This window comes from Mixophyes fleayi, chromosome 2 (genome assembly GCF_038048845.1).
Source record: "Mixophyes fleayi isolate aMixFle1 chromosome 2, aMixFle1.hap1, whole genome shotgun sequence".
NCBI classification, from domain to species: Eukaryota; Metazoa; Chordata; class Amphibia; order Anura; family Limnodynastidae; genus Mixophyes; species Mixophyes fleayi.
Genome location: NC_134403.1, coordinates 70,616,567 through 70,639,165, shown reverse-complemented (window position 1 = coordinate 70,639,165; position 22,599 = coordinate 70,616,567). Strand labels below are relative to the sequence as shown.

At 42.2% G+C, this 22,599-nt stretch overlaps 1 protein-coding gene across 1 annotated transcript in view; it reads left to right on the top strand.

The window, feature by feature from the left end:
- The first annotated feature begins 943 nt into the window (after nt 1-943).
- The window catches only part of ZNF385A (zinc finger protein 385A), a 271,869-nt gene continuing 250,213 nt past the window's right edge, over nt 944-22,599 (top strand). Inside the window, exon 1 of the mRNA XM_075199238.1 lies at nt 944-959. The gene's annotated coding sequence lies outside the window, so the exon portion shown is untranslated. The remainder of the gene's footprint in view (nt 960-22,599) is intronic.

Sequence of the window (22,599 nt, the reverse complement as noted above, 5' to 3'; positions counted from 1 at the left end):
AGTGCATGTGCGGCACCCGTGGTCCAATTGCCATCTTAAGTACATGTTGGACAAGCTCTGCACTGACTGCTGGCAGTTAATGCTGTCTGTCCTTGTTGGAGTGTCGGCAGCGGGCACATACATCTTCCTGTGAACGGCACAAGCCATAAGCAAGGTGAGAGAATGGCGGGGTCAACGAGTTTGTGGGGGCCTTGGGGATAACACCTTAGTTGCCTTTCCTGTAATTGGGCAAATCTTAGCATGCTTTACCAGAACCACATTTTTCAGAACTAAAATATAGCAACAAACGTAGAGTTTTTCGTTCATCAGAAAATACGTCTTTATTCTACGGAAAAACTGACATTTGATTTTTGTAGACCGTAATAAATGAGTTTTTTGTACATTGGGGTAAATAGGAAATATGTTTTTAAGCACAGTAGCAGAAAAGCCTCTGAATTCTTGCAATTTGCTGTTTAAAAGTCCCGCTGTTGGTTCCACGCTCCCTCCCTCCTCACGCTGTCGAGGCCTCGGTAGGAACCTGTACCCTGGGACAAGGATACTTTTACAAGTGTCAGCGAAAGTCGTTTCTGAACATGCTTAAACAGCCAAAGAGTCTATCTGTCTTACTGAGCCCAGAGCTGTTGTCATACAAGTTTGTCCTTACAACTGCCATGTCAGCTGGGACAAGAAATTCTCTGAATAGCCTCTGACCTCCAGGATATCGAATGTTTTTACACATATGCTGAGTAGGGAGCAGCAGGGAGATCCTGGGAACGTTCTCAGAACTTCTGACACAGGACCTGACTTTCTGATCCTGGAGAGGGGTGTGCATAAAGTTGAAATCACAAGTAAGGAAGTAGGACTTATAATATCACTGCGCAGTGCCAGTGACCCATCGCTCAGTCTCTTAGTTAATAAATTGAGTACACCAGCTTGGATTATCTTCCTTTTTAATCGACGAACAACGGAGCCACCTATAGGTAATGTGTCTGCTATTACCAAATGTGATATCCTATTTATGCAACATGCAATCAGTTTACTAGTTGATGAAGTTTATAGAAAATAAGAAATAGGAAACATTATAATAAGATTTGTGCACTGTGGAGGATCATTTATGGTGTGATGAAGTATTATGTTTAGTTTTGTACTTTTTTTGCTTTTATTTCTACATTTGGTGCAGTTTTAATCAGCAACACTTTCTACATTTTTTTTATGATGGAGTAACACAATTATACATTGCAGTTCGATAGTCTTTATCAGGCTTAATCAATGTGTACAGTTCCAGGTATTGTCAAACTGCCAAACCTACATCTCTATTCAGTTTAAAATTCTTCTAAAATATAAAAAGTTTAGATGCAGTTCATGACATCTGCCACTTGAGGGCACTCTTTTCTTTGTGTCATATAGTTCCAGTAGCAGGAGAGTTAAAATGATGGCATTGCTGCACTGTTTAAGATAGTGTGATGGCTTAAAGCACATGTATTTAGCAGCACAATACTTATTTGTGCACTGAATAAAATGTGCTGTTCTTGCCATGAATGGAGATACATACAAATTTATTATGGTTTTAGATAAGCTTGCTTACTGTGTTTGCTGAACGACTATAATGCTATCACCCATCAATCTTTGCTTCTCCTTTCATTTGATCCAGAACCCAGCCGGTCTAAGCCAATTGTAAGCTAACTACAAAATCCCTGTAAGATGCACTTAGATGCAATGTACAATTTTATCTAGTACATTTAGGGGCTTATCACTGCAATAACATTACTTATTGCCTTATTTAACCTCATGTTATCGCCATGGATGCTGAGTGGTATTCAGATGCCACAGAAAAAACTATCCAGAGTTATAAATAATGACTTGTTTCTCGGCAGCCCCTACTCTGCTGTACTGATTATGCAAACAAGCATGGAACTTTTATACTGAGGGTTTTGGAGTCATACTGTAAGCTTGGGAAACTTGGGTACTGTAGTGAATAATTAGGGTATTGGAGTTTACACTGTGGACATGTGAGTTACAGTATATACTTAAGGCATGGGAGCCATACTGAGGCAGTGGAATACCCGGCAATCACTGGGCTATATAGCATACTTTAGGGGGAGAGGAAAGGCCTGGTGCTGCTCCTCCATCATCTCCGTGGACCCAGTGTTGCTCTTTTGAGCATGAGCAACTGCTTGAGCATGTTCAGTGAACCCCCATGACATGCTCAGAAGAGCACAGCGAGGGCCGGTGTAGCAGATGGAGAAGCATTGTCGGGCTCCTTGCACTGTTGGGCCCCTTAGCTGCAATACTGTACAGAGGATATAGAAGTTGTACTGTATACGGAGGGCACTTTAAGAATGTATTTTATGTTGAGAAGACTTTAAGGACAGCATAATAAAATGTTTTTCCAGGAGGGAAAAAAAAATGGAAAAAACATTTATTTTTAAATTTACATTGATAATCATAAATATTATTAGCAGGTAATATTAATTGCTTGATTTTTTTTTTTTCTGTGCTTTCTTTTGAGATTTTATATTCCACATACGTAATGTACAAATCCTGCAGTGTCTGGTCTAGTACAGCAGAGTAAAACTACACCCATAGTCATCACCACACGTATCTTTAGATCCGTTCCTTGTTGACTTCGGGAGTACGGAGAGATGATTTACGTGCGGTTTATAACAACCTCACGATGCACTCAGTCTGCGTGCCTTAATGACTGAGGCCCTTTGTGTTTCAATTGTTTAATGAAACTTAGCACTTTAAGTGTTTTGGAGTTTTTCCATTCCATGTTAATTCACTGCAGTACACTACTAATTAGAAGAGATGGTTGGCTGGGAGAGTCACCTGTACGGTACCACTTCTGTTATTCTGTGTACAATAATTTTCACTATGGGGCAGGGACTGATATGAGTGAGTTCTCTTTACAGCGCTGCGGAATTAGTGGCGCTATATAAATAAATGGTGATGATGATGATGGTGATGATCTGTTCTTATTGTGTATGTATGGACACGTGCCTAGTAGAGCATCACTTGTTTTGTGCAATTCACAGTAACTGCTCTTACTGTGTGTATATATGGACAACTGTACACAGTTTTTTCTTTTCTTCTGTATACTGAATGTATTTCTCATTATCTGTTGTTATTCTAGAAGTATTATCAGCTGCACAGTTTAGTTGGATTGTTCTGTATGTAAGTAAATCTCAATAGTGTTCATATTCTGTGTGTATGCAAGGGGGCAGCTGTTATGTCAAGAGTTAAATGACGTGCCATTCAAGGGAAGAAAGGCCACAGTGCTAATTATCACACAACAGGCCAGTTTGGTACTACATTGCACTATGACCTCTCAATTACTGCGCTTTGCCGCTATTTGCATAAACACACCCACTGTTTTGCATAGGCACAATCCAATTCAAAAAGTACAGGAGGATGAGGAGCACACTTTAAGGGTGTGCCTGGGAGACTGCCCTGGTTGCACTTCACACCAAAATACCCTGCAAGATATACTTCTAATACATCATTTTATTTATTGGCAATGTCTGGGGTGCTGGAAATAATTTTACAGAAACGTAAATATTTGCCGACATGACTCATTTGCCACGGACAACTGAATTGGACAGAATTGAATAATGTTAAAAAAAAAATTGTTACATAATTCAGCACATATGAATTAAATGGGAGAAATTGGAGCAAAGTACACTGTCCTGGGTATAATAGCTTATATTGGCTTCTCTGCAGGATCCAAAGAGTACACTTCAATGATAATTTTAATCTTTAAGTAAAATCAGTGGTAAAACTAATATTTGACCAATAAAACCATTGCAAGTAGACATATCCTTTAAACGTGAGTTAAAAAGAAATCCAACAGAAATGCAAAATGTCGCTACTTTAACCTCCTGTTTGCCGCAGATTAACCACCCGGCTGTAGTTCAGTCTCCTTCACCTCCGGCTCCTGTGCAACAGCAGCTACTAAGGGGCCCTCAGCTCTGCAAGGAGTTTGAAGCCCCAGAAGGTCGTGCACGTGAGCCAACATTCTAGGCTCCAAAAATTTAATTCTGCTCATAGGGTAAAATAACTGTAACTTCCACTCTGAGCTGGAAGGGTGGTGGAGTCCTGTCCTGCAAGAGAAATAATGGGAGGGTGTCTATAAAATCTTTAAAATCTTGCCTAAAAGTTTCTATTTATACCCTAGGTTTAAAGTTATCAGTGTTGAAATTAATGCACACCAGGTGGTATATTTACTAAACTGCAGGTTTTAAAAAGTGGAGATGTTGCCTATAGCAACCAATAAGATTCAAGTTATCATTTATTTAGTACATTCTACAAAATGATAACTAGAATCTGATTGGTTGCTATAGGCAACATCTCCACTTTTTGAAGCCTGCAGCTTGGTAAATATATCCACAGATCATCTAATTTTGACTAAATAAAGGAGGTAACTGATTCTCCGGAAGGTGGTGGGAAGGTGTGATTAATTTTAAGAATTTGAAAACAAAGACACTTCCCTTTTAAAGAGCTCCTATAAAGGTGACAGTTTTATTGCCCTATTTATCATCTTTGGCAGACATTAGAGCAGGTTGCGTAATCCCTGTGTGATCTCTACATATTGCAGTCAGAGGTTTAGGTTCATGTTTCTTTTTGGAACTGTATAAGTAAAATAGAAACAAGCACATGGGCTGCACTGGCCTGAGTCCCTCTGTAATAAGCATGCTGCTTCCACATGACTTCTTTATGTGACCATAATTCATAATCTAGAGGTAGATCTATAACGTCATAATTTCCAGCATTTACTTAAATGCTCATTTTGTCTTCTGTCATTCCTATTGGTTCATCAAGATCTCAGGTAAAATTGGGGACATTTATGAAAACTACCGTATTTTTCGCTCCATAAGACGCACCTAGTAAAATCGGGGTATAAACAAAAAGTCTTAGTTAAATAGCCCCAATGGGACAGTGTAAGCCCGGTGGAAAAACAGCTAAGACACCTAATTGTCAGTGGCCTCCAGCCACATAGTACAAACTGATGCTGAAAATACAAAATGACCAGAATGATGTCCGTTGCCAGTGTGGTCTAATGATATTTAAGTGATGGTCCACACAGAACCCGTGTCCTGTTATACCAAATAATCCAACCGCTCTAACGTGTTGCTGTAGAAAAAATCCATCCAGATCACACTAGAGGATAATAAGTAATCAAGTAGGTAGTTCTCTTATCAGCGCTATTATCAGATATGGAACGAGGTGGATATAGTGGTACTTGCTGTTTGCTCTCAGTCTCTTCCAGCCGTGCGGCAGTTCCGGGGGTGTGCCTGCGTCAGTCCGTGTACAGGTCAGCTGACCGGCAGGCTGAGTGTTAGAGTGGGGATTCCCGGCGTTCGTGTCGGGTCACAGATGACGTGTAGTGGGCGTATCCCAACGAGTTTCGTCCCATTCGGGACTTTTTCAAGGGTAGCGTCTTGCCAGCAGTATTCGCTCCATAAGACGCACACACTTTTCCCCCCACTTTTTTGGCGCTAAAAAGTGCGAAAAATACGGTAGGTACTGTAACTATGGATGTGCTTTATGGATAACAATGGAAAATCAGTTGAAGATATACAACAGTGGTTATATGTGAACTACACTTCAATTGTATCAACCAATCTGTTATTTTACGCCTTTTTCGTTTTTAAGTATACTGGTTTTATTTAGTACTTTATTTTACCATTTGTGTTTCACAAATAAATTAACCATTTGGCATCCATGAAGATGGAGTGTCACTACACTAAAAAGGTTGGGAACCACTGATGTAAAAATTACTGTCCTATAACTATAAATATATACAATGGAGTTAATTTATGGAGAGCAAAATGATTTGCGGTGGTGCACCTAAATTACCGCGAAAATGTATGGGTTTCAGGCCGATAGGAGGCCATGGGTGGGTCATTTTATATCAATTTTTTTAGTTAGGCTTTTTTCTCATTTGGACGAATCCGAAAGGAAGAAATTAAGATTTTATATTCTATTTAATAAAGGGGTAAAGGAGGGTTTTGGTGAGCTTTTTATTCAGTTAAAACACAACACCAACCCTTAAACTCCTGATATCTTTACTTCCTTTACTCTCTTAACCTTATTTTAACCATTCTTGAATAAATGACACAACACCTTAGTGTGGCAAAATCAATAGAGTTTATGGTGGTGGAGAAAACGAGCAGACAGTCCGACATCTTCCAGGCAAACCAGGAGGCCCCAGCATTAACCATGGGATACCTGGAGATGGGGGGACAACCACATACACACCCTGGGTGCACATATCTACCTTGTATGGGGAATTTGCCCCTGGCACTACAGAACCCGCAATCCTTCTGGGTTAACGGAATGCAACCACAAACTTACCCGCATGGCCGGTACATGGAGCAAGACTATAGCCAACTCCATCGAAGAGAGGCAGTTTAAGGATGCCCGCTACCGTAATGTGCGCTCTAACCACTGGCCGTAGACTGCACTACATTTTCCGGAAACTTCAGCATCCTTGACAACCACCAACAGCACCAGCCGTACCAGAACCGGCTTTAACACTAGAGAAACAGTCTGCATCCCCCCAGCAGGCCCTAATGTCATCCAACCAAGAAGGGTGGATGGGCAATGTCCAGAAGTCAAGAGCCCGCTTAACTCTCCGCCCATCTAACTTATGTGCTGTGCCTGGTTCTCCCATATGACATCAGATGGGTGTGCTCCCTTTAGTTAAACTATTAAACCCAGAGTACTAAGTACAGTTTAATGATCCAGCCTTAGCTTTTAAAATCCTTCAAGCTTAATTAAGCCCTCAGTTCTCAATCCTTCACTGCCTAAGTGTCAGCTCAGAACTGCCCTGTGTTCTGCACAGCCAGATCTGTGTCCAAATCCTGATACATAAGAAATATTTTCAAAATACACATGTATCTTACCCCAGACACTACAAAAACTCTAATTCATGCACTTATAACCTCCAGCATGAATTATTGAAATTCCCTTCTTAAAGGTCTTCCCCTAATCAGACTATCACTCCTAAAAATCTATGTTAAACACAGAGGGCGAGTGGGTACACACTAGAGGGTTTTCAGCCGATTATTGGGCCAATCACATGATAAACGACCATTCGGCCTGATATTGCATTAGCGTGTACGCTCCAACGATGAGTGATTATCGTTCCAAATCACATCATATCGTTTGATTTTTTTTTTTAAATGACCTACAAATCTCGTATATAAATAGCTGATGATGATCATGAGCTCATTCAACGATAGAACAACGTTGTTCCAATTCTGCAATGTGCAAGCACTCAGGACCAGATCTCTATGGAGTGTTCATACTCAGAGCACAGATCTGAAGTTAAATCTTTTAAAACGTGTTTAGTGTGTACACATGAATCGCCATGCTGGTCGGGACTTTTTTTATTTATTTATTATTATTTTTTAGTCGTTGGTAAAATTGCTAGCTATATCGCATCAGGAGAAATTTTCTGTATTGTGTACCCAGCCTAATTCCTTACAAGAAGCTGACACTGATGTGATTACTGTAAAATACACAACTTTGTACTGAGCATGCCCATAGGTATGCCTATATCCGCGGTACTTCTGCTTCCTTACATTTGGGGAAGTAGGAAAGTAGAGGGAAGGGGCATATAAACACAGTAAGGACATGTTTGCATAATTATAAATGGAGGCAAACCCCCACTGAGATGCAGATACACCTGTCAGTAGCCATATCAATTGCAGTTGCCTGAAGGCTGGTGCGAATGCATGCTAATGATGATGACGTTTGCCAGAACTAGCTCACTGATTCTGATTGGCTGATTGTGAATATGCCTCTGAAGCCGATAGGAGCTTTCTTCATTGATCGTGCATATATTATATGCTTTTGTGGGTGTATTTTAGAATTCATTTTTTTGCTACTTTAATTAGTACGCAAGAGAGATTATTATATCTGCTTTACTATAGAAGAGGTTTTTTTTATTTAAATCAAACCTAATTTACTACTTGGAAATTTGTGCTAATCAGTCATGAAGTCTATCCATAAATCCTGAATGCAAATTGCACTTATGCAGAAAATTTCTTGTCAGCAATTACTTGCAAGCTCTATTATTCCTTACAAAAAAATTGGTTCACTACAATTGTTGCAGGGAGAAGGGAGTTTTGGGTTGTACTCAGGGTCGGACTGGCCCGTCGGGGAGCCGGGGTATCCCCTGATAGGCCCCGACCCAGATGGCTCCCCTCTTCATTGGTGGGGAGAGCAAGCACCTTCAAGAAATGTAAAAAAAAAAATACTCACGTGATCGCGCACCGGAGCCCCTCCTCCCTCTTCTGTGCTCCGTTTGCACTGGGTGTCGGGCGTGACGTCATTACGCCCGACGTTCAGTGAGGAGCGGTGCAGATAGGAGTCGGCAAGAGGACAGAAGACAAGAGGAGAAAAAAAGAGAAGCAAGAAGTCAATAGAAAAGGTAAGTGAAGGAACGGAGGCAAGGGGGGCAAAGGCAGCATGGTAGAGGAAGAAGGGGGACAAAGGCAGTGTGGCAGAAGAAGAAGGTGGGTAAAGGCAGCATGGCAGAAGAAGAAGGTGGGTAAAGGCAGCATGGCAGAGGAAGAAGGGTGGCAAAGGCAGCATGGCAGAGGAAGAAGGGGGCGAAAAGCAGCATGGCTGAGTGTGAAGGGGGCAAAAGGCAGCATGGCTGAGTGTGAATGTGAATATGAATTATTTAATGGCAGTGATGTTGCAGGAAATATTTATTATACGTAAATGCTATTAATATATTGCAGGCGCTGTTTGGACAGAGGGAAATAGTTTTATTTATTAAATTGGAATACTATTACTTTAATGTTGAGGCTGGAGGGAGGTCTAAGTATTAATTGTGGGTCTTATTGATTTAATGCTGTAGCTGGTTGGAAGTTTCTAAATGTACCCATTATTTTGGGTACTGTGGAGAAGGCAGTGGTTAGGGTTGAACTGTGGAAAGCTGAAGGGGAACAAAGGTGTGAATCATTTGTTCCCCTTAGTCACAATCTAATCTCCCCTAAGAGCTGACAAGTAAGGTTAGGGTTAGGAGCAGGTGACGGGATGGTTGAAATTGGTGGTCTCCTTAGATTAATTGTTTATTCAACTATAGCTCACAAGCTCATGAACTGCAAGCAATTGCTGTTGAGCAATCACCCCAGATGATATTTTCCCCATTCTCTGTAAACTCTCTCTGGTGTCTTCAATAACTACTATTTCAGTTTGGTTTTTTTTTGTCTGTCTATACTGTGTTATGTCATGTTTATACCATTGCTCATTACTCATTTATATATGGGGGGACTTTTCCAGGTCCTGATTTGAGTAAAAAGTCCAGAGAAGCCTGGGATTAGGGTTACAGAACTGAAGGGATGACAGGACGCCACTTCTTTAATCTCCACACACAAACATACACAGTATTTAGTTACTTTTTTCTTTAGCTCTTGCTGGAAGTTTAATATATTTATTTATATATTATATCTAACATAATTTTATTAATTACTTTATGTTTTTATCTGTATTGCAAAGTGTGGGAATATGCTGGAGCACGCATGCCTGTCAGCATAAAAAAATTGTATCACTAAATAATTATGATCATTATACACATAGTGACATAGAAGAGGTTGGGGCTCAGGGCTGCGCGGAATTGAGTGGTGCTGAGAGATGCTTCTTGCTTTGTGTTCTCTTTAATCTCTGTGCGCCTGCCCAGGTTGTATACTAGGTCCAAATAAGGCAGAGGGAGGGCAGGGGCGCACGCAGAGGGGGGGGGATTTCTGGTTCTCCGAACGGGCGGTAAACATTGCCCCTACACAGCACTGTACTGTACAGCAGCCGCGGCGCTGTCAAAGAAGCGTCTGTGGCGGTGCTGTATTGTACTACAAAACAGCTGCGGGCGCTTCTTTGACAGCGCCGCGGCTGCTGTACAATTCAGCATCGCCGAAATGGAGCTGCGCATGAGGCCACGTATGCAGCAGCTCCATTTTGTTATTAGAATATGCCCTGGAGAGTGGCCAAGTAACGTTGTGCCTTTCTAAGGAAATTATGAGAACTTCCATTGCAGATAAATAATATTTGCTACTATAATTATGTTTTTATTATGCTTAGAAATTTCTGCTCTCACAATGGTTTTTCATACTGGTGTGTGTATATATATATATATATATATATATATATATATATATATATATACGTATGTATGTGTATATGTGTGTATATAATATATATCTATAATATAAAAGCCTAGTGGCGTGTGTTAGTCCGTGTGTGTGTGTGTAAAAAAACAAACCAAGCTGCAGCGCCACCTGCTAGTTATACACTGACCTACTAAATTCTTAGTGTGTGTGGAAAAAAAAAACTCAGAAAGGGCTGTTGTGTGATCTGGAAGCTCATTGGTTGTACCCGAGTAAGTTTATAATGGTAACTGTGAAGATACATGGTTCTTTTATTCTGCCAGACATCAGACAGATGAAATTAAATGGATTACACTGTACACACAGGTCGATAAAACACAGGAACAGAGTATTCGTTTTGCGAGGTTACAATATACCAGTAACAGTCCAGATAGAGCGAGTCCTTGGACAGGGTAGAGCTGTATAAACTATTTAAACCTGACTTTTCTTTAATGCCATGTGGCTGATGCCAGACAGTGGCTGGTGTCTAAGCTTGTCTCGGTTACTCTAGCATTAGTATGACAAGAAAGTGTGTGTAATGTTATCTTGTGAATTACATTGCCATCCTGACAATAAAAGCAAAGTTAAAAGCAAGAAGGTGCTCGTGTTTGCATCACCGGAAGTGCGCCCGTGTCACAATATCTATAACATAAATGTCTAGTGGCGTGTGTTAGTCTATCTGTGTGTGTGTGTGTGTGTGTGGAAAAAATAAAACCAAGCTGCAGCGCCAACTGCTGGGCGGAGTTATACACTGACCTACTAAATTCTTAGTGTGTGTGGGGAAAAAAATTCAGAAAGGGCTGAAATTTGGTATACTAAGATGTTTTTAATTTGTTAATTTAATTTGTTAATTGTTAAAAGTGTTTATAAAGATTTAAAAAATATATATATATATTTCTTAAAGGAGAAGTGACAGTTGGGAGTGGTTGGTGGTTGCCGAGGGTGACCGTTGGGAGTGGTTGGTGGTTGCCACGGGTGACAGTTGGGAGTGGTTGGTGGTTGCCAGGGGTGACAGTTGGGAGTGGTTGGTGGTTGCCGGGGGTGACAGTTGGGAGTGGTTGGTGGTTGCCGGGGGTGACAGAGCGAGAGGAGTGTGATACTCAGGACCGCTGAGAGAGATCCCTGTGTCTGGATAGACATCTGGATAGATGTGGCGATAAAGATGAAGGATGAGGTGATGGAGAAAAATGATGAGGTGGTGACATGTGGACAAAACCACGTTAAAAAAGGGCGCTTGCGTCGGGAAGTAACGCTCTTCCCCTGAGGAGGCCTAGGCTAGCCCCAAATGCATGACAAGAACCTTTTTAACACCTTAAGTAGCTTGATTTGACTAGAATGCATGAGTATCATGCATGAGTTAACTTGTGTATATATATATATATATATATATATATATATTTCTTTTTATTTTTTGGGGAAATCCCCCCTTTAGAATCCTGCGCTTGCCCCCTGGAGGGGGACATACATTTGTAATCAAGGCCAGCAGTGTTTTGCTGTTGACACCTGTAGTTTGCGGTGACATTTTCATCCGTCATTGTTTTTGTTATTTTTGAAAATGCAGGTTGCAAAGTTTAGGACACAGCGTGCAGTACAGGTAGACTGTGTCAGCAGGCTCATGTGTCAATGGATGGACATACTGCTTCAGCCACTAACAGAAAAGCATTATGGGAAAACTACCTTACATCCTGTATATCATGCAGGTATCAGTTTCACCAGTCTAGTGATGGTATTTATTTATGGCTACCCCCAAAAAGAAAACAAAGCCTCTGTCCATGTTGTTCTGTCACTCTCACTTGCTCTGGGAATATTTGAAACTGTTTCTGCTTTAAATTAGAGATGTTCGGGCTCGATTCCCCGAGAACCGAACACACCCGAACTTAGCAGATCCGAGTACCAAGGCCAAGCCGGCTTGGCCCTCGGAAATTGAAAACGAGGCAAAACGTCATCATTACGTTGTTGGATCTCGGATCTCGCGAGCTTTGGATCCTATAAGTACCGCCCTCCACGGCGATCCAGCGCCATTTTACAGAGGGACACAGAAGGGGTAGCACAGTTCTTGGCAGTCTCTAGTGCAGTTGGGCAATGTCATAGGTAGAAAAGAAAGAGGAGGGGTAGCAGTGTTCTTCAAAGTCTCCAGTGACATTCAGGAGAGCTCCATTGCTCCAGTGCTAATTGTCATTGCTGAGATAGAAATAATAGGTCTGGCAGGCTTGGTCTTCTAAATCTGCAGTCTTTGTTTGAAAGTGTATGAAAATAATATTGTGACCTGTGAGGTGGTGAAAATTGACTACAAATGACTTGAATTTAGATTTATTGAGATTAATAATAATGTAGGGGGAAAAAAAGCAAAAATATGTGATTTTAGCAAAACAAAGGAAGGTATTTTAGAAATAAAATCGGGATCCAAAACCAAAACACGAAGTTAATCCAGATCCAAAACAAAAACCAAAACCAGAACACGGGGGTCAGTGAACATCTCTACTTTAAATGCACCAACCATTCAACATGTGCAAACACAAATCGTGGAAGGATTAAAGCAGGGGTACTTCAGTCCTCATAACATCATCGTACAGCTCCTGTGAGCATTGCTCTGCCGCTCTCACTTGTCTGAGGAGATCTGAAATTGCTTCTGATGTAATTACACCAGCAGCTGTAGTATTGTAAACTCATTAGCAACTTTGTAAATAGGTGGTTTCAGAGACTTTAAATAGCTGAGAGTTATTTGTGGCTCAGAGGAGAGGGATGTGATTCCAGTTCCATCTGTGAACCACAAATCTACAAGTGTCCTCAGAAGACAGTTGCAGGATTGCAATTCTCACTCTCTGTACAAATCTTCCCACTACTACCAGGTGACTAAACCTTGTATCTAAGCTGGAATCTTTTACAGAGAGGACACAAATCACCAGCCCAAAATGCAGGAAGTAGCTGCACAGAAAACTGATACATATCTCCCAAATGCCCTGATTTAGGTGGGACAATCTAGTGTTGGGGGCTCTGCCCCGCCGTCCCGCTGGCTGGAAAGATGGAAGTTATGTCACATTGCTGAATGCCTGCCACTCACTCAGTGGTGCACTTGGCCATGAATGGGAATTTGGGGGAGGAAGGTCGGGGCAGTCTAGCACTTCAAAGCGCTACATGCACATGTGGATGTGACTGTGGCCATCAAGCCATGGCCATGTCCTATGTGTCAGGCAACCTGACCCAAATCAAGGTGCTGCAAAGTTAAAGAGGCTGTGTCCACATGGATGTTTTTAAACTCTTAGTAGAATTGTTTTTATGCAAACACCCCCAGAAGTGGGTACAATGATGCACCATTTTTCACGGCGGGATGTGAGGCTTCTAAAGAAACTGTTTTTCACAGATTCACATGCAAATCAATGGAAATGCATTGTCTGGAGCCAGATGAGCACCTTTTATAAATTACTCATGTTATGGCACAAACCACATGTGACATAAGTATACTGCTGGTCAGCTAGTGACTTCTATGCTGTACAGTGAATGCTGCTTACTGCAATTAGCTACAAGTCATAGAAAACAGTATTTGCATTATATAATTGCGGTCACTTCTATATCCTCAGTGAAACCTGTCTATCCCCTGATGGCGCCACCTCTCCTGCTGTTCACTATTCAGGGGCTTGTACTTTACCGACATACCCAGACCTGGGGGCTGGCAAGGTGGTGGCGTTGGAATCCTTCTGTGCCCTTGCTGCTCCCCACCTGTGGAACAATCTCTCATGCTCTATTCAGTTAGCCTCTATTCTCCAAGACTTCAAGCCCTTAAAATGAATTTTGCTATTCACGCCTGTCAGCCCTCCACCTAATTCCTGCTATCACTTCCTCACTCAGTACTACCCTATTTGTTTCTTCCCCTTCCCCTTCCCCTTAGGTCGTAGGCTCTCATGAGCCTTCTTTGCTGGTGTTCTCCTTATATGGTGCAAGCACCCTCTGTACCTCTAAGCCTGCATCGCTAGCCCTGTTTTCCTGAGCCCAGACCTACTTCACATTGGACATAAGGATGAGCGGGCTCGGATTCTCGCAATCCGAGCCCACCTGAACAGTGCGGATCCGACGGGATCCGAGCACTGTTCGGGTATTTCCGGCGCCAAAAAAAAATGAAAGTGAGGCTCTGACGTCCAAGCCTCGCGTCGGATCTCGCGAGACTCGGATGTCATAAATTCCCCGCTTGCGGCCGCCATCTTCATTTGGGCTGAGATCAAGGAAGAGGGTGGTTGGGTTTAACAACATTAAACTGGGAAGGGATGGAAAGAAATTGGAGTGTACGTGGGACAAGCATCTTGCTCAGAGGTGTTAGACAAAGATGTCTAGGCAGAAGCCTAAACATTGGGACATAAGTTAAGCATATTTTTATATTTCCACAGCTATTATGAGCAATAATATATATTTCTGCAGATTGAATGTAATGATTACTAATTATTACTATGCCATTTCACAGGAAGAGAAGTCATTATGTAGGTATATTGTCAACAACTGTATACTGTATTCCATAACATATTTATCAAGCACTACTATAAGTGACATATGGAAGGAAAACCATTGTGGCACTAGGACAAAAAAAGATCATCAGTGATATATTCATATCAAGAGCTCTCACACATGTAGCTTGTGAGTTCATTAACCAAATACTGAACATAGTTACATCTTTTTATTTAAATCGATTTTTATTTGAATTTCACAGATTTATCAAGGTATGAGGGTACAGAAATAGAATTTGGCAGTGGAATGGTGTGGTATACTTAACATAAAACGGATTCTTAGATAAACAATTAAAACAGTGTTATATATGAAGTAAGACACAAATTTAGAAAGAGATAAAATGTATTAGAACCATTCTAGAAACTTGGTTGAGAGGGGTTGGAGAAAGCAAAAGAAGGAAAAACATAGGGATGTCATTATAGGGAGAGGGGAGGAAAGAAGAGAGGGAAACTGGGCTCTCTGTCGGCTTTAGAACCAAATAGTTGTAGGTGGAAAGTCTTTTATGTGTGTGAGCTTGAGCTAGGTTCATAATATTGTGAGGTGTTCAGAATAGACCGGAAATAAGTGGAAATTAATGTTATTGAGGTTAATATTAGTGTAGGAGTGAAAAATAAAATAAAATATGGATTTTAGTACTTTTTATGCTTTTTTAAAAAAAAATCACAACCCAAAACCCAAAATCAGAACCAAAACCTTTCGTGAGGTGTTTTGGCAAAACAAATCAGAACCCAAAACCCCAAGCTAATCAGAACCCAAAACCCAAAACACCAAAAGTGGCCGGTGCACACCCTTAATTGGACATAATTATCACGCTCGCTCACTGTCCTGTAAATAACTTCATCTGCATTACCAAGTTATTTGTATATTAAATCAGTTGATGTCTAGTATTTTCATTACTTTACTTTTCATGTATTATGTTTATACCTTATAAATAAAAGACAATAATTAATTGCATCGCTGACAGTGTGCATAACATATGCATTAGATCCCCTGCATTAGGAAAGCAAACAGGTTCTCAAGTGATGGTCATCAGATCGGAACAATTAGGGTTCATCCACAAGGGAATTTTGTTCTTTTTAAATCTAAGTACTGATGTGGAATTCCATAACTCCATAAATTAAGTATTAATTAATGAGTATAGGTATTCCACCCAATCAACGTCTGCTGCGTGTTGTCCTCGCTCCTCCTGGCTTGCTGCTGTTGGATGGATCAGGTAAGAAATATTCTGCATTCATTTAAACTTATGGATTTCCACCCAAAATTTGATGTTTTAGTTTTGGATGGCTTTATCAATTAAATACCAATAACTGTAAATTCCAATGCCACTAAGCGAGCAAGGAAAATGCCAGCATAAAGAAGCCCTTACAGTACATAGCCAAAAATTATATTTTCAAGTGTTTACAGCAGAAACAAGCAAACTGCTGATGCTTACTGTCAACAACAAGGGAAAGACAAAACTGCCTCTGCAGAGTGCACCATCTACACTGTCTGAGTAAGTATCTTTAGACTGGGGCTGCTGTTCAGTGCAACCACACACAAGTTTAATATAAGATTCCTAGCAGTGCTAGGAATCTTCTAGGCATTGTTTAGAGAGGAGATATTGAAATATTTCCTAAGAAGCTTGCTAAGATAAATGATTTCCAACATTGTCCTACTAGTTGCCAGGGCCGGACTGGCCATCTGGCACTTCTGGCATTTGCCAGAAGGGCCGGTGGTCAGTTGGTCCGGTCCGGTCCCCTGCGCAGCGATCATGTGAGTATTTGTATACTCACATGATCGCGTCCAGGGCAATCAGTGTCGTACATCAGGCTTTCTAGTGGCTGGCTCCTCCCCAGGAACCAGCCACCAGATGAAATGTGCCGCGCACGGCGCTGCACATGTCCTGGCCGTGCCCTGCAAGCTGTCTGAGGAGCGGACAGCAGAAGAAAGCAGAAAAAGGCAGAAGACAGCGGAAACGAGTAGAGACATGAAGGTGAGTACACTAATGGGGGGGTGGAGGATGTCACATAGAAAATGGGGAGAAGTGAAAGGATGCCACTGGGGGGGGGGGTGTGAAATAAGAGACATGGTGCCACTGACGGGGGGGGGGAATAAGAAACAGGATGCCACCCGGGGGGGGGGAAGAGACAGGATGCCTCTCAGGGGATGGGGGTATAAGAGACAGTATGCCACTCAGAGGAGGGGGGAGGGTGAGAAAAGACAGGATGCCACTCGGGGGGGGGGGGGATAAGAGACAGGATACCACTCAGGAGATGAGGGGTGGCGGGGGTATAAGTATAAGAGACAGGATGCCACCCAGGAGATGGGGGGGGGATAAGAGGCAGGATGTCACTCAGAGGGGGGGGGGGGGGGAGAAGAGCCAGGATGCCATTCAAGGGGGGGGGGGGTGAGAAGAGCCAGGATGCCACACGGGAGGAAGAGAAAGGATGTCACACAGAAAACGGGTGGGGGGGGGAGGGGATGCTGTATAGTCCATAATTATTCTTGATGAATATATAAACTCTCAGTGTATACAAATATAATTTAGTGGTGTTAATATGTTCACTCTGTGGCATAATATGATTTGGGGGCACTACTGTATTGCATTATGTGATTTGGGGGCACTACTTTTATGGCATAATATGATTTGGGGGCACTACTGTATGGCATAATATGATTTGGGGGCACTATTGTTGCATAATTTCAACTGGGGGCAGTATTGTGATATAATATCATTTGGGCGTACTATTGTACGAACTGGGGCACTATTGTGGCATAATATGATTTGGGGGCTATTAATTGAAAGTGGGGCTGTTTGGGAAAAAAATAACGTCTATTTATTAAATGTGAATAGGAATTATTTAATGGCAGTGATGGTTGCGGGAAATAGGTATATTTCTTAAACGTAAATGCGATTTTAATTTATTATTATTGGGGTTGTTTCGAGGGAGGTATATAGGTTTATTAAATACTAGTGTTTTAATGTTTAGACTGGAGGGAGACCTAATTATAAAACATGGGTTGCATTGATTAAACACCAGGGCTGGTTGGAGTTTTCTAAATTACATGTACCAATTTTTTCTTCAAAATAGGGCCTCCAGCATTCGAGGATCCAGACAAGCAGCTACTAAAGACACCAGCAGCCATAGGTGGTGAAAGTGACAAGAACACTGGTGGGGAATTCCCGAATTTTGGTGACTGTCTCTTTAGTGAGATTTGGTCCGACTACAAGCACAGTTGGGAGGTAAGTCCCACTTCACGCTGTACTGCTTGTGAAGGCAACTAACAGTAGTGTTCACAGTATTGCCTGTGTACTTGTCTAACATTTTGTCTAATATGATAACCATGTTACATAATAGGGGCCCCCTGTCTTAAATACCCCGGGCCCCCAGGCGTTAATCCAGCTCTGGTTAGCAGGAGGGAGCGGATAGCTGCTCCCAGTTCCTGGATAGGACACAGCCTGCAGAGCAAGCCGAGGAGCTCTAAGTCTCACAAGCTTTAGTAATCTCATGAGACTAAGAGGTTCCCTGCTCACTCTACAGGAAGTTCCCCCCTTATGGATGTCAGTAGCACAAAAAGCATAGATAAGTACAGTGGGCTGGGGATGTCATAATGTGCTTGGGAGAATGGTGTGATGTGGCTGAGAGGGCATGATAAATGTAATGTTTTATTATAATGTATGTATCAATGCCCCATGTTGGCCACACCCACAACACAATGGGGGCACGCCCTTTTCGGCACCGCCGCTGCGCGGTGGCACACAATTTTTTTCCTGCTAGCCCTGAGGTGGGCCTGTGTAATTTAAATGCCAGGGCTAATTTTTAGTCCCAGTCCGGCCCTGCTAGTGGCTATTGTCTCAGCATTGCCCTCTCCCTTTGGATCAGAGGTACCCAAGTTCAGCCCACAAGGGCTACCAACAGTGCATGTTTCAGGATTTCTTTAATCATGCACAGGTGAGTTAATCTATTTGGCTTGGTCAGTAATATCCCACCTGTTGCTACAGACATAAATCCTGAAAACATGACCTGTTGGTAGCCCTCGAGGACTGAACTTGGACACCTCTGCTTTAGATTGTAGACTGTCATGAGCGGAGCACACTCTTCCCGCTGTCTCCTGCCTGCACCTCCTTGTAAATACTTGTTCTATTTCTAGGTACGATTTGTTCTTCTGACTGCCCTGCGCTGCAGAGCTTTGCGTTGTCTTACACCTCATCCACAATGATGATGATATTAATGCTAGATGCAATAAGAATATGTACATAATCATGTACTGTAACTACATTATATCCCAGTGATTAATAGTATAGTGTAGTCCTTCTTTTTATCCTGTTTTGTACAGTAAATCCAAACCTCCATCTGATCACAATTATTACGCATGTTTTACATTACACAAGTGACCGGCTAAACCTAAAATTTGCTATATGAGTTAATAAGTATTCCATTAGAAGTATCTAAAAATCCTGTGTTTCTGCACAATCTTTTTTTTAATTTATTTATTTATTAAAAAAGATAATTATATATATTTGAACTGTTACTGAAAATAACTCTGAGAACAAAGGGAGACCAGGAATACGATACGGGTCTTAATGCGTTGCCTTCAAGCATTCTGCAGTGCTGCAGGGGAACAATGGTATTCGGAGTCAGACATTTCTTACATATACCACTAGAGGGAGGACATGTGATTAAAATGTATAATTATGACATATTAGGTATTGTAAATTCATTACCTGCATCCTGAATATAAGTGAACTAATTACAACTGTGAAAGCATAAAATAATCGACATTAAAGAGTTTTGGGATAAAATCAAATCAATCACAGCTCCTCTGTAACCCCTTATGTTAGAACAGTTGTTTACCACCTATGTAATTCCATTTCCACCTTGCAACCTGCATTTATACCTTTTTGAGGACAGGGTTAAACAACCCGCTCCCCCTAGATCCTTATGAATGTTATACAAGTGGAGATACGGCTCCTGGTGACCCAGTATATTTAGCACCTCTATTTATATTGCTTCAATAGAGATCTTGCCCTGACAGCCTGGGATCCAACACACGTTGTACATTGAAAGATGCAAGTGATTGTATGACTGTAGGATCAAAACCAGGGAAGGAAACATCATCCCCATTTGGGGTCAAATGTGACACTTGTACTACACTGTCTATAATTGACATCCTCTAGTACAACTTCCAAATTTGTTTACCTCAGCTACCTATGTCTCGGTGGTCAGCTTGGGTCTAGAGAAGCATCTGTTGCTCACTCACCTCACTGATCTGTGCTTTCAGTATCATACCAGTCTCCAGGAGCAGATTTCTTGAAAAATCACAAAGGCCCAGGCCTAGCGCAGCAGAATAGCAGACCCCTTCAAACCATGAGCAGAAGGGGGCTGGCCATAAGCAGAAGTGGGCAGGCCATAAGCAGAAGGGGGCTGGCCATAAGCAGAAGTGGGCAGGCCATAAGCAGAAGTGGGCAGGCCATAAGCAGAAGTGGGCAAACAATGAGCAGAAGGGGGCAGGCCATAAGCAGAAGTGGGCAGGCCATAAGCAGAAGGGGGCTGGACATAAGCAGAAGGGGGCAGGCCATAAGCAGAAATGGGCAGGCCATAAGCAGAAGGGGGTTGGCCATAAGCAGAAGGGGGCTGGCCATGAGCAGAAGGGGGCTGGCCATGAATAGAAGGGGGCTGGCCATAAGCAGAAGTGGGCAGGCCATAAGCAGAAGGGGGCTGGCCATAAGCAGAAGTGGGCAGGCCATAAGCAGAAGTGGGCAAACAATGAGCAGAAGGGGGCTGGCCATAAGCAGAAGTGGGCAGGCCATAAGCAGAAGTGGGCAGGCCATAAGCAGAAGTGGGCAGGCCATAAGCAGAAGGGGGCTGGACATAAGCAGAAGGGGGCAGGCCATAAGCAGAAGTGGGCAGGCCATAAGCAGAAGGGGATGGGCCATAAGCAGAAGGGGGCTGGCCATGAGCAGAAGGGGGCTGGCCATGAATAGAAGGGGGCTGGCCATGAATAGAAGGGGGCTGGCCATGAGCAGAAGGGGGCTGGCCATGGATAGAAGGGGGCTGGCATTAAGCAGAAGGGGGCTGGCTATAAGCAGTAGGGGGCGGGTCATGAGCAGAAGGGAACATGCCATAAGCAGAATGGGGCTGGCCATGAATAGAAGGGGGCTGGCCATAAGGGTTTTATTGGAGTGCTGAAAGTTTGCACACTGCAGTGTGTTCTATGACAAAATGTTTTGGTTGTTTTTTTTTGCTGGGGAGAGTTTGTTTGTGTATGCACTGTTGTCATTTCAGTGACTGTAACCTTAAAATAGATTTCATCATTTTATTCTATGGATTTAGGGTGTAAGTGGAATTCTCAAGGTGTGTTCATTGCATCCTGTTCTGTAACTGTCTGGTGAGGGAGCTCAATACAAATCTTGTATTGGAAAGTAATTCTGGGTACACACTAATCATACTTCAGATGCAATTTCAGCGTTTGAAAGTCCCGATGAGCTTGCAGATTCATGCGTACACACCGACACAATTTACCTTTAGGTCTCTCATAACCATCTGCTGAAAAGATTGTGGCTCCGTACACACAGATATCTGTCTACATTGCTGCAATATGTTGGAGGAACTATCGGCAGAAGTGTTGAACAGACGGTCGTGAGTGCGTACACACTTCCACATTTTCCAAACATTGTTCCATCGTGGATTGTGATTTTTAGGAAGTCTAGAAACCCAAATGAACAGATGCAATGTTTTTTTGGTACGATTAAACATGATCATGGGAGTATATACACACTTGCAATATCTGTCCAAATATTTGTGAATTGTGTGGTCTGCACAATAATTGCATAGGTGTGTACCCAGCTTAAGTGTGGAGTGACTGATAGGCTTAGTTAACTAGTTACAAATAGCAGAAAGTATGTAACATGTTCCAGACATCCAACTCCAATCCATATATAACTAGAATGAAGAATATGCTACATTGCTGTTCAAACCATATTGAATAGTGCCTATTTCACTTGCAGCCTTTATTAATCTTTCATATGCACCATACTGTCCTTAGAACTATATCACAGGGTTATAATAGTGGTGCATGCAGGGGGGTTTCTGGGTCTCCAGAAACCCCCCCCCCCCGCTAGAAAGTGCCCTAGATATTGGCACTGTAGTATACAGCAGCCGCGTCGCTGTCTAAGAAGCATCCGCGGCGGCGCTGTATTGTATACAGCACCGCCACGGACGCTTCTTTGACAGCGCCGCAGCTGCTGTATACTACAGTGCAGCCGAAACGGAGCTGCCGCTTTTTTTTTTCCCTCTGTGCGCCCCTGTATAACCTGAGCAGGTAACCATGATGCTGCCCTGGGTGAGTATGAGCTACTGGTTTATATGAATTCCCACAAGGTATAAAGAAAGCCCATACAGTCCTGGTACATGGGTTTTGATATACTAAGTAAAGCACTGGTGCTGGTATATTTCTCTGCTAAGGGGGACTGACGTATGCAGTAATGCTTTTGGAGGAAGTGATTTTTTTTTTATATACAGAGTTGACGATGTTAGAGACGGCAATATGCCTGAAGGTCAACGTGAAAGGTTTTGCGTTACGGATCTAAGCAAAGAAAATCAATCAAGATATTGACTAGGAATGAGAGAACAGCAGATAAGTGTAATGTGAGAATGAAGACAGGACTGTGCTATATCAGGCACATCTTGCTGTGCACACGCAGTGAGCAGATTGAGAAATTGCTACATCTTATCAAGATAATTGGCTCCACTGGAAAGATTCAATAACCCTCATAGTGACAGTTTTGTGTTTGTGCATCCTGTTCACAATAAAATGATTATTCCTCATTTAAAGCCTACTGAATACACACATAACATTATGTTTATATGGGTAATTGCTGCTTGCGTCAATATTTAGAACTGAATGAAACTGAAACAATATTGTCGGAAAACTAGACTTAATTTGCTAAAAGAAAATTAACTAAAAGTGTGATTTAGCTAAAATGAAATAG